The sequence below is a fragment of the Lupinus angustifolius genome, chromosome LG03, assembly GCF_001865875.1.
Source record: "Lupinus angustifolius cultivar Tanjil chromosome LG03, LupAngTanjil_v1.0, whole genome shotgun sequence".
Lineage (NCBI taxonomy): Eukaryota > Viridiplantae > Streptophyta > Magnoliopsida > Fabales > Fabaceae > Lupinus > Lupinus angustifolius.
The window spans coordinates 15,462,415-15,474,504 of NC_032011.1; the positions used below are offsets into that span (position 1 = coordinate 15,462,415).

Sequence of the window (12,090 nt, forward strand, 5' to 3'; positions counted from 1 at the left end):
CTAACAAAGCCGAGATGGGGAAAAGAAGGAATAACTTATTCACATGATTATTAGAAGTAAGTTGTAACTGGAATATTCTTGAAACCATTATATCGACGTTGGAATTTATTTCAACAAAGCCGAGATGACGAACAAAGAATAAAACCGAGTTCACTTACTTAACCAAATAAAGAAACCACACCGACGAAGAGAAACTTTCTTCTTTCAACAAATTGGCGCTGCTGCCGAGGATAATTAGTTGAGGGGGAAAACCTCTAGAAAAATCTTTCAACACTGATGTAAAAGAGTTGGAGTAGAGGGCTATATATTAATGTTATGTAAACCTAATGTAACAAGGATAAGAAAACATGGCAGAATTATAGTGGGGCGATATATGTTGATCCAGAACTCCAAAAGTTCATGTACTGGGTTAGGATCAAGGTGGAGATAGAGACTCATGTGTTGAGTATGACCTAGAGATAGTGCTGACAATATCTCTTTAGATGTTGAGAGAATGTTGTCGTTTGAGATGAGAAGTGGAATATCCTAATGGCCTGTCTGGGACATCATATTGAAGGATGTTAATTGTTAGTAGATCCACAAAAGCACAGAGGCGCTGACTGACTTTGATGTAGGGTGTAACATGGGCATTGACTTTGATGTCAGTTGTACCACGAGCATTGGTAAAGATGCAGGGGTATGACATGGGCATTGGCTTAGATGCAAGGATGTGACACAAACATTAGTGAGCATTGACGCAATATAATGAACCTTGGATATATTGGAACATCTATACAAAATTTCAGCAACAATCGTCCTCTTCAATTCTCAGTCAAACTGAACCTTGGAGCTTCCTTGGAAATCTTCAACCGCTACCAACATTGTCTACTCCTACAATACTAGTTCAAAAAAACTATCATACTTCATCATAAGGAGTATACCCACAACACACACATTGCGTCAATGCTAACTAATGTATGTGTCACATCCTTACATCTTAGCCAATGCCCATGTCACACCCCTTCATCTTTACCAATGCTCGTGTTACAATTGACATCAAAGCTAATGTCTTAGATGCAAGGATGTGACACAGATATTAGTTAGCATTGACACAATGTGTGATGTGGGTATACTCCTTATAATAAAGTGTGATAGTTCTTTTGAACTAGGATTGTCGGAGTAGACAATGTTGGTAGTGGTTGAAGCTTTCCAAGGAAGCTCCAAAGTTCAGTTTTCTATGGTAGATATTCTTGTGAAGATTTCCTAAGGAGCGAGATATTCGTCTATTTCAATCAAGGTGGAGATTATTGAGGATGTTTGAAATATGTTATTATATGAAGTCTCACATTGTATAATATTAAAATAGAATAGAGTATCTATGTTATATATTGGACTCAAGTCCTTGTTATAATATGCTCTAGATATAAGCACCAAATAGAAACACCCTATAGACAGGTGGGCCTATGGGTGTGCTAGGGTTTGTAATCCTTATTCTCTAATAATATCTTGGTAGCCGCTCAACGCTCCCTGAGACGTAGTGTTTCTTCTCTTCTATTTATTCTTTTGCACATTATTTGATTGCTTGTGGCAAATGCTGCGCAACGATCACTTCCGCTGCACCAACAGATTTTTGATTTGTTAAATAATTTATAAATCTAATAATTAATAATAGGGGAGATTAAAATGATATTTAGTGACTAGTCAAAATGTATACATAATTGTGATATATATTCTGAGATGACAAATGTTATATGAATAATATGTTGTTGTAATATATACATATGTAACCAGATTGAAAGGCAAATATTTTCCGAAAAGATGTCTAAGCATATAAAAATACTTTAGAACTAAAATCTGCATCTAATTAATACATTAATATCAATAAGTGGTGGTGAAAAGTCAAAACCACTAACAAGTAGAAACTCTCTATTAGGTAGAGCTTCACCTCCCATTAGCAATATATTCAGCTGCAACAGAAATGACATGTCAGCAATTTGATAGAAATTAAAGGATCATATACCAAAGAGATAATCCAAATACAGGCATAGAAAATCAACATTGAGTGACATTCATTTAACCTCCCAAAGGATGTCAGGGCGGTGGTGATGAGAACTACCTCATTGCTTACCAGTTTTGGTGTAGCAATATCTTCTAAGATTTTTCATGTGGCTTCATGGTTTGTCTTGTCAGACAAGTAAGTATGGTCTAAAGCCACTTTTATTTTAGAAGTCCACAATAGTAGGCAAAAGACATGCAAATGGTGAGAGTTGAGGACCTAAGGTGTATTCTTCTATATCAAGAGAGAGTGTAATTGTTCTGTTCTTGTATCTAGAGAGGTTGTAATATTTTCCTACTTAGTGAAAACCATCTAGTCTTGCTCGTGGTTGTTTCCCTCATCATTATTTTGAGAGAGTTTTTCCACTTTAAATATTATTTATGAGTTCCTATTTTCTAAATTCTATTTTAGTTTTGTGATATTGTTTTCATAACTCTGCTACCCGACAGTGGTATCAGAGCTATTTGTTGATAGTTACTATTTTGTTGTGATACTATCCACATTTACTATTTACACGTGTGCTTGTATACTTTTGTAGTGATTTTTAACGTATATTAGATTTGTTCTATTATACGAAAATACATATAATACTAATCACATATATGGTACTATTCACGTTGAAATTGTGTAATCCGATATAGTTGAAAAAAAATCTTTGTCAAATCTATGGCAGCAAAATATGAGTTAGAGAAGTTCGATGGAAGTAACTTTTTCCTATGGAAATTGAAGATAAAGGAAATTTTAAGAAAGGATAATTATTTAACAACAATTGAAGGTAAACCCATAGAGGTTAGTGATGATAAGTGGGAGGAGATGGACGACAAAGCAGTTGCCAATTTGCACCTAGTAATGGAAAATTCAATATTGTCAAGCATTGCATAAAAGAAGACCACAAAAGAGATATGATATGTACTCGTTAAACTGTACGAGGTCAAATCACTTCCCAACAGAATATTCCTAAAGAGGAGACTTTATACTCTTTGATTGAGTGAATCCACATCGATGACAGATCACATCAATAATCTGACTACTCTATTTGCTCAACTTACATCAACCACTTTCAAAGTAGAGGAAAATGAGCGTTCAAAACTTCTACTTTAGAGTTTACTAGATTCATATGATCAACTCATCATCAACATTAAAAATAATAATGTTTCCGACTATTTATCCTTTGATGATGTTGTCAGAGCTATTCTTGAAGAAGAATCCATGCGAAAAAAATAAGGAAGATAGATTTGGCGGTTCAAAGCAAGTAGAGGCTTTGACGATGGTGAGAGGAAGATCAATGGAACGTGAGTCCAATGGGAGTCACAATCATGGTAGATCAAAATCTCAAAGAAGGAAGAATCTCAAATGCTACAATTGTGGCTTGAAAGGACACTTGAAGAAAGATTGTTGGCACAATGAGAAGAGTACTTAGAAGGCTCCTAAAACAATAACCTTTCAAGGTTGTGATGCAAGTACTTCAAATGATGGAGAAATTCAATATAGCGAAGCAACAATTAGTTCTAAAGGTGGAAAGCAGCTCTCTGATGTTTGGACAATGGGTTCAGGGGCAATACGACACATGACTCTAAGACGAGATTGGTTTTACACTTATGAGCCTATCTTAGAAGGATATGTCTTCATGGGAAATGATCATGCCTTAGAAATTTCTGGAATCGGTATTGTCAAGTTGAAAATGTATGATGGTAGTGTTCGCATAATTCAAGGAGTACGCCATGTGAAGGGTTTGAGGAATAATCTATTATCTATCGGGCAATTAGAAGATCTCTAGTGTAAGACCCATATTGAAGGTGGGATCTTGAAAGTTGTAAGAGGTACTATTGTGGTGATGAAGGTAGAGCAGACCACAACCAATCTATATACGCTTCTAGAAGGTACATTGCAAGAGGGAGATGCATCAGTTGTAGCAGCTGATCAAGAGGAAACAACAATGATGTGGCATCACAGACTAAGCCACATGTCAGAACGAGGATTGAAACTCCTTGCAGGTCGTAATCTTTTACCAGGGCTCGAAACAGTAAACTTACTATTTTGTGAGCACTATGTGATTAGCAAGCAACATAGATTGAAGTTTGATAAATCAACTGCCAGGAGCAAACACATTCTAGGATTGATTCATTCCGATGTGTGGGAATCACAAAAAATATCCCTAGGAGGAGCAAAATATTTTGTATCTTTCATTGATGATTACTCCAAGAAATTATGGGCGTATCTAATAAATAAGAAGTCAGGTGTGTTTCCAGTACTCAAGGAATTCAAAGCACAAGTGGTACTTGAAACTAGTAAAATAATTAAGTGCTTGAGGATAGACAATGGAAGAGAATATGTAGATGACAATTTTATTTCATTTTATAGACAATAAGGTATTCAAAGGCAATTCATAGTTTCCCATACATCTCAATAAAATGGTGTAGCAGAGCAGATGAATAGAACTCTTCTGGAAAGAACAAGAGCTATATTGAAAGTTACAAGATTAGCTAAGTCTTTTTGGGAAGAAGCAGTCAAAACTATATGTTATGTGATAAATCGATCACCATCAACCGCAATTTAGTTGAAGTGACCAATGGAGTTGTGGACTGGAAAACCAGCAAGTTATTTTTCTCTCCATGTGTTTGGATGTCATGTGCACGTGATGTATAACTCACAAGAAAGAAACAAACTAGATTCAAAATCTAGGAAATATATATTCTTGGGATATGTTGATGGTGTTAAGGGGTATCACTTGTGGGACCCTAATACCCACAAAGTTGTCATCAGTAGAGATGTGATATTTGTAGAAAATGAACTACAAAGTGACAAGGGAAATGATAGCAATGCTAAAGAGACTACTATAGTTCAGATACACAAAAAGTGTGAAGAAGATGATTCTTATGGAGTTAAACCAGAGCATGAGGAGAAAGTACTAATTGAGGCTAACAATACAGAATCTCGAAAATTAGAACGAGTAAGAAGACCACCATCATGGCACTCAGACTATGTGATGGCAAGCCACGATGCATATTGTCTTCTAACTAAAGAATGAGAACCATAAACCTTTCAGGAGATTGAGAACAGTTCAGATGCTATGGATGACAACAACGCATGAGGAAATAAAGGCCTTACATAGAGATGAAACATGTGAGCTTGTTACACTTCCAAAAGGTCAAAAGCCATTGGTAATAAATGGGTCTATAAGATCAAAAGGGATGACAATGATCAGGTGGAATGCTATCATGCACGACTGGTGGTAAAGGGATATGCTTAGAAGGAAGGCATTGATTTTAATGAGATATTCTCTCCAGTGATTAGACTTACTAGTATAAAAGTAGTCTTAGCTATGTGTGCTACATTTTATTTACATCTTGAACAACTAGATGTAAAGACCATTTTTCTTCGTGGAGAACTTGAGGAAGAGATATATATGCTCCAACCATAAGACTTTGAAGAATAAGAAAACTTGGCTTGCAGGTTGACCAAATCCTTATACAGTCTAAAACAAGCGCCCAAATGTTGGTATAAGAGATTTGATTCCTTCATTATTTGTCTTCGATACAACAGACTAAGTTCAGACCATTGTACGTACTATAAGAGGTTTGGTGTCAATTATTTCATCACTTTACTATTGTATCTGGACGACATGTTGGTGGTAGGCCCCAACAAAGATCGAGTCCAAGAATTGAAGGCACAATTGGCTAGAGAGTTCGATATGAAGGACTTGGGACCATCAAACAATATTTTAGGGATGTAAATTCACCGAGACAGAAAAGATGGGAAGATTTGGCTTTCTGAAAAGAATTATTTGAAGAAAGTTTTGTGGTGCTTCAACATGCAATATTATAAGCCAACCTCTACCCCATTTTCTATCAACTATAAATTATCTCCAAGTATTAGTCCTAGCAATGAAGCAGGGAGGATGGAAATGTCTCGAGTAACGTATGCATCAGTTGTGGGAAGCCTTATGTATGTCATGATATGACAAGGCCGGGTATTGCTCAAGCAATTAAAGCGGTCAGTCGTTACATGACAAATGCAGGTCATGAGCATTGGAATGTTGTTAAGAGGATCCTAAGATACATCAAAGGGACCTCAAATATTGCATTATGTTTTAGAGGATCAAAGTTTACTATAAGAGGATATGTTGATTCAGATTTTTAATGTGATCTTGATAAAAATAAGTCTAGGAGGAAAAATAAGCTGGTTATCCAAATTACAATCATTAGTAGCTTTATATACTACAGAAGCTGAGTACATGACAATTACCCAATCATGCAAGGAAGCAATTTGGATTCAAAGGTTAGTGGAAGAACTTGGGCACAAACAACAGAAGATTACTATGTATTGTGATAATTTGAGTGCCTTACATATTGCAAGGAATCCAGCCTTACATTCAAGGATAAAACACATAGGATTCCAATATCATTTTATCAAAGAATTAGTAGAAGAAGGGAGTGTGGTTATGCAGAAGATTCATACGGAAGAGAACCTAGAAGATGTTATGATAAAGCCAATCAACACTGATAAGTTTACATGGTGTAGATCCTCCTATGGCCTATCAGAAACGTGAGCAACATGAAAAATTGACTTTAAGTGGGAGATTGTCAGACACATAAGTATGTTCTAAAGCCACTTTCGTTTTACTTTTAAGAAGTCCGCAATAATAGGCAAAAGGCATGGAACTCGTGGGAGTTGGATAGTAGCATTAAATGCAATGCTCAAGGGTTTCTCTATAAATAGAGGCCTTCATTTAGAGCAATGCATCCCAACATCCCTGAAACCCACAACATCCCGCAAACATATAATCCTGGTGCAAAATATTTGTAGGTATCTTCTTAGTGTCTCTCATATTTATATAGAAAAATGTGTATTCTCCTATATCAAGAAAGTGTGTGAATGTTCTCTCCTTATATTTAGAGAGTATTAATATTTTCCCACTTAGTGAAAACCTCATAATCTTTCTTGTGGTTATTTCCCTCATCATTATTTTGAGAAGGTTTTTCCATGTTAAATATTATGTGTCAGTTCCTATTTTCTAAACTAGTTGTGTGATATTGTTTCCATAACTCTATAACCCTACATGTCTTCCCCTCTTTTAATTTTGCTTCATCGTCCTGGAATCTGTCCAAATACTCCTTGAAGAACTTTGGATCAACATTAGAGAAAAAATTATGAACATAAAGTGTCAAGCGTTGGACTACCTGATTCTAGTGGATACGACCATTTCTCTCCAACACAGAAAATATAATGGGTAGTGTCACTTTGCGGTTTTGTCTAATTAAACTCCCAGTATAATTATTGTTCCACAAATAAAGAGCTCTCTTTGATACTTGTAAAATTAAACACGATTTCATTAATACTGTGATCAAAATGGGAAATGGCAACAACCTCCATCATATGGAGATTATCATTTCATAACAAGTTAACTATGTCCAAAAAAGAATGGTCTTGCCAACCCAAATGACTAGAGGTCATTGTCAAGGACAAATGACCAAGAATCGATATGAAGAAAATCTTATAAATGATGTTAGGAGATTACACTTTGACCTCCATGATGGTAACCATGTCATCATCATACAGTTTTCTGTTACCATAACATCAACCACCCAACACAGACAAGTTGTAAATTGAAACACCTAGTATACCTAGTGAACATCAGTTATACAACCACCACATATTACACACTTTGTCTCTCTTAAATGTAAAACAATAGAAAGTTGTTTATCAAAAGATTGGCCTTTTCGGTTGGGAATTGTTAGGACTTAAGCACATGAGAATAACACACCCAAAAGACTAATTATTAGATGGGAGAGTCTCATGACTACATTGAGTTTGATATGCTACCCAATGTGGAACTCCTAATATTGTCACCTCTTTAATGGCCGATGTCCACAACGACTTTTACTATATCAATACTGACTCGATGGTAACCCTTTCTTTTTTTTGCGGCTTCATTCACCAACCAATATGCGGTAATATACCTTAATTCAGCCTCTAGGTAGTCATATCAGTGACACAACTCTCAATGAAAGTATCAATTATTAGCATTTAAGCACATAAGGAGAGACTAACCCAAAGGACTAATCTATAAGGTGAGAGTGTCTTGTTACTTAAATGTCACATTGAGTTTGTTATACTACCCAATGTGAGACTCCTAACATCACATTTCTATAATATTTTAATATAAATATCTATAGGCGGATAAGTTTGGACAAGAATATCAGTCTTCTCTAGTAGATAATTATAACCAAAGATAAATAAATATTTAAACCATAACACCACCATGTTGCACAATTGGCAAACTGGAAATTCAGGAATACCCAGTACAAGTCTAAATTTCAGATAACTTGATTGCCTTATCATTTAAATCTAATTCTTACTTTCCATCAGCAATTAACATTGTCTTAAACAACATGAAATGCATAAGAAATTCAAAGGACATAGATAAAAGTAATTGGAATATAAGTGTCTGACAAAGATATTATCGATGTTTACGTTGAACCAAACTGCAATTGGGGAGCCTCCAATCATCGGGGATTTCCACTGTTACCGAGGTATGGGAAGAGTGGAGAGCCACAAGTGAGACACCATGTCTTGAACCAAAACCTAAGCGGTTTTAGATAGCCTTTTCTACTTATAAACTATTTCACTTCTCTCCACATATCTAATGTGAGAATTCACACTTGAGTAAAGTCAACAAACTCCCCTCAAGTGTGGGTACCACACTTTTCGATCCGCTCCCTGTAAGTCTATCATGTCTCAACCAAATCATTGACTCTAATACTACTTGTTGAAGTAGACTACAACTAGGGACCCTCTAACCACCGAGGAGTTTCATTGTTATCAGGGTATGGGAAGATTGGAGAGCCAAAAATGAGACACCACGTCTTGAACCAAAACCTTAAGGCTTTAGTTCCATGTATCTTTTCCACTTATAAAGTCTTTCACTCTTCCCCGTATATCTAATGTGGGGCTTCACACATGAATAAAAAAACCCAGCACTTCTCAGTACTTGTGAATATTATCAATTACCAATAACAATACAAGGAAGTTTAGATTATCTTCGAACCAACTTTATGCCCCTCGACCAATTCACACTAATATTTTCATCATTTTGGTTTTCATTTCTACTCAAACCTAACCTCGTTCACTATCTTGATCTACAATTCATAATGTAACACAATCTTTTTGCGCCAAACCTAACAAAATCATTCTAAGGTTGATTCGTAACATCATCACTAAATCACAACATAAGATAGGGTCTAGTCATTTTTAATTTAAAAATGAAAACTAGTTTGCAATAAGGCACAATTTTGAAATCTCATTTTTTTCCGAGATGCAACAAGTTATCTCTGCTTGCGCCTTCATGTATAACATATGATTGAATCCAGAGTAAAAATAACAAAGTGTGTGTGATAAAATGCCTTTCAAATAACAATGATAATAGATTATTTTGCATCTATGTAGATAAGGTCAGTTAAGAGTCATAAGATGGTCTCATGGTTAAGGTGGAGGGGTTTCAGATATAAAGTGCAACAGAATGTGGGTTCGACTCTCACCCATAGTAAATTTAAAAAAATAAAAAAGGAGTTACAAGGTGGTTTGATGGTTAGGGAGAAGGAGTGGAGGGAATAAAGTTGAGGGTTTGAGTCTTATCCATAACAAATATTAACATACTAACATTTGTCAACCAAAAAATGTAGATAAGGTCAGTCAGAAATATAGTAAAAACATATTAAGCTTGGCCTACACTTTTCTAGATCGTGTATTCTATCCGTTAACTAAAATCTTTTAATGAGGATGTTCTGCTTATGCACATATTAATGATGGTAAATTAGCTCCAAGAGTTGTTGAGTGCATATTTCTTGGTTATGCATATGAGTTTATAGGATATCGCTTATGATATTTTAAATCAAAGTCACGAAAGTTAATTCTTAACAGATATGTGACTTTTAATGAGGATGCATTATTATCTTCTGGGAAATAATATATTATATCTTCTTCTACAAGTACAAGTAATTTGCAGGGTACTAGCGATAAGGTGGAGTTGATAGCGAAGCTTGCAGCTCCTAATGTTGATGTCCCATCTTACTCTATAAATCAATATAGCATTGAAGATCATTATGTTGATTGTAACGATAGTACCACTTCTCATATTCACTAGCAGGAAGATGGTTATTGTATTGCACGAGACAAAACCAGAAGACTAATTAAAAGGCCAGGTAGATACACTAATGATGTTAATTTAATTGTTTATGCATTGCTAGTTGCACCAGAGGTAAATAATGGTGTTGAACCTACCAGCTATATAGAAGCTGTTTTTTGTGTCGATTATTCATAGTGGCTAGTGGCTATGAATAAATAAATTGAAAGTGTTTATAAGAATGGTACTTAGGCTTTGACATAGCTTTCCAAAGGAAAACGACCATTGAGATGTAAATGGGTCTATAAGAAGAAAGACATCATTCCTAGGGTTGAAGATCCAAGATGCAAAGCAAGGCTAGTTGTTAAAGGCTTTAATTAAAAGGAAGGTATTGACTTTAATGATATATTCTCGCCTGATGTTCGTCGTACTTCCATTATTGTTTTGCTTGCTTTAGTTGCTTTATTTGATTTAGAGTCGTGGCAACTTGATGTGAAGACTATTTTTCTACATGGAGAGCTAGAAGAAGAAATTTACATGAAACAACCAGAAGGATTTATTGTTCCTGATAAGTTATATTGAGAGAGTGCTTGAAAGGTTTAATATGAATGATTGCAAACTTGTTTCTACTCTACTTGTTACACATTTCAAGTTATCCTCATATCTTTGCCCAGACACAAAGGAAGAGATGGATCATATTTCGTATATTCCTTATGTCACTGTTATTGGATATGATCAGAGTATAAACACACCTAGAGGGGATAAATAGGTGCAACACAATCAAATTATCACTTTTCCGGTTTTTACATAGTTCTAAAAATAACTAGTTCAATTGATTAATCAAGTACTTAATCGATTATTGACAGCTACATCTTAATCGATTAACAACTATTTTAATCGGTTATCCTGATAGTTGGGTTTCTTGAAAAAACATAATCTTATTAATAGAAAACTTGAACAATTCAATTTTTACAAACGTATACAGCTTAATTAGATTATGAACAATTAATCTAACACAATTAAGCTATTCAAGAATCAATGTGTAATGTAAAGACTTGAAATGCAAAAGAGATAAGGAAATAGAAACAAGAACAACAAATTTTTATCCTGATTCGTTTGCGGGTTCACTTGCAAACTACATCCAGGCCTCCTATCTGATCTGAGAGATTTTTATTCACTAAGAAAGAAAGTAATATTCAATTACAAGAACACTTCAAATTATATATTCACAAACGCTTCCTTCTTAGATCTAGTGCCAAGCTACACATTTTGACTTCCATCACGCCTCTTTTGGATACTCCACACCTACTTGTTGTCTAGCCCCAACTGATTCTTGCTCTCAACTAAGACCTTTGTGAAATGGTGAAGACTCTACAACCTAAGCTCAACTAGGATAATTTTTCTTCTAAACTCCGTAAATTTGTTGTCTCAACAATTTTTCAAGTTACAAGCACCTAAATATGCCAATATGAACAAGTAACACCCAATCTCAAATCTAATCAGAAAATCTCACAAGATCTAATAGAAAATGTGGATTTATGCCACGCTTGTATGAAAAATAATTTTACAATTGAATGCTCAAAAATTACCTTCGAGCTTTTTCTTCTAATCCCTATTATGCACAAGAAACAGTTAAACTTTTGCAAAACATTATTTTTTAGATTTAAGTCTTGAATTTTTTGAATCTCTCTATATGCTCATGGGTAAAATTACAGCTTTTATAGTAAATTGAATTTAACTGATCTTAATCGATTATCACTGAACTTAATCAATTAACGTTTGTTAAAAATAATACTTTTTCTTCACTAAGCATATTTAAACGATTAAACAATGGTATAATCCATTAACGATGCTTAGAGTTTCAAACTAGTAGCTACTGTAATTCAATTAATTGATCCATAAAAACATTTAATTGATTAACGAGTTATAAAGA

At 34.9% G+C, this 12,090-nt stretch overlaps 1 long non-coding RNA gene across 1 annotated transcript in view; it reads left to right on the forward strand.

Moving 5' to 3' along the window:
• LOC109343507 overlaps positions 1-8,713 on the forward strand; it is a 16,501-nt gene extending 7,788 nt beyond the window's left edge. Inside the window, exon 3 of the long non-coding RNA XR_002107222.1 lies at positions 8,639-8,713. This is a non-coding gene — a long non-coding RNA (uncharacterized LOC109343507). The remainder of the gene's footprint in view (positions 1-8,638) is intronic.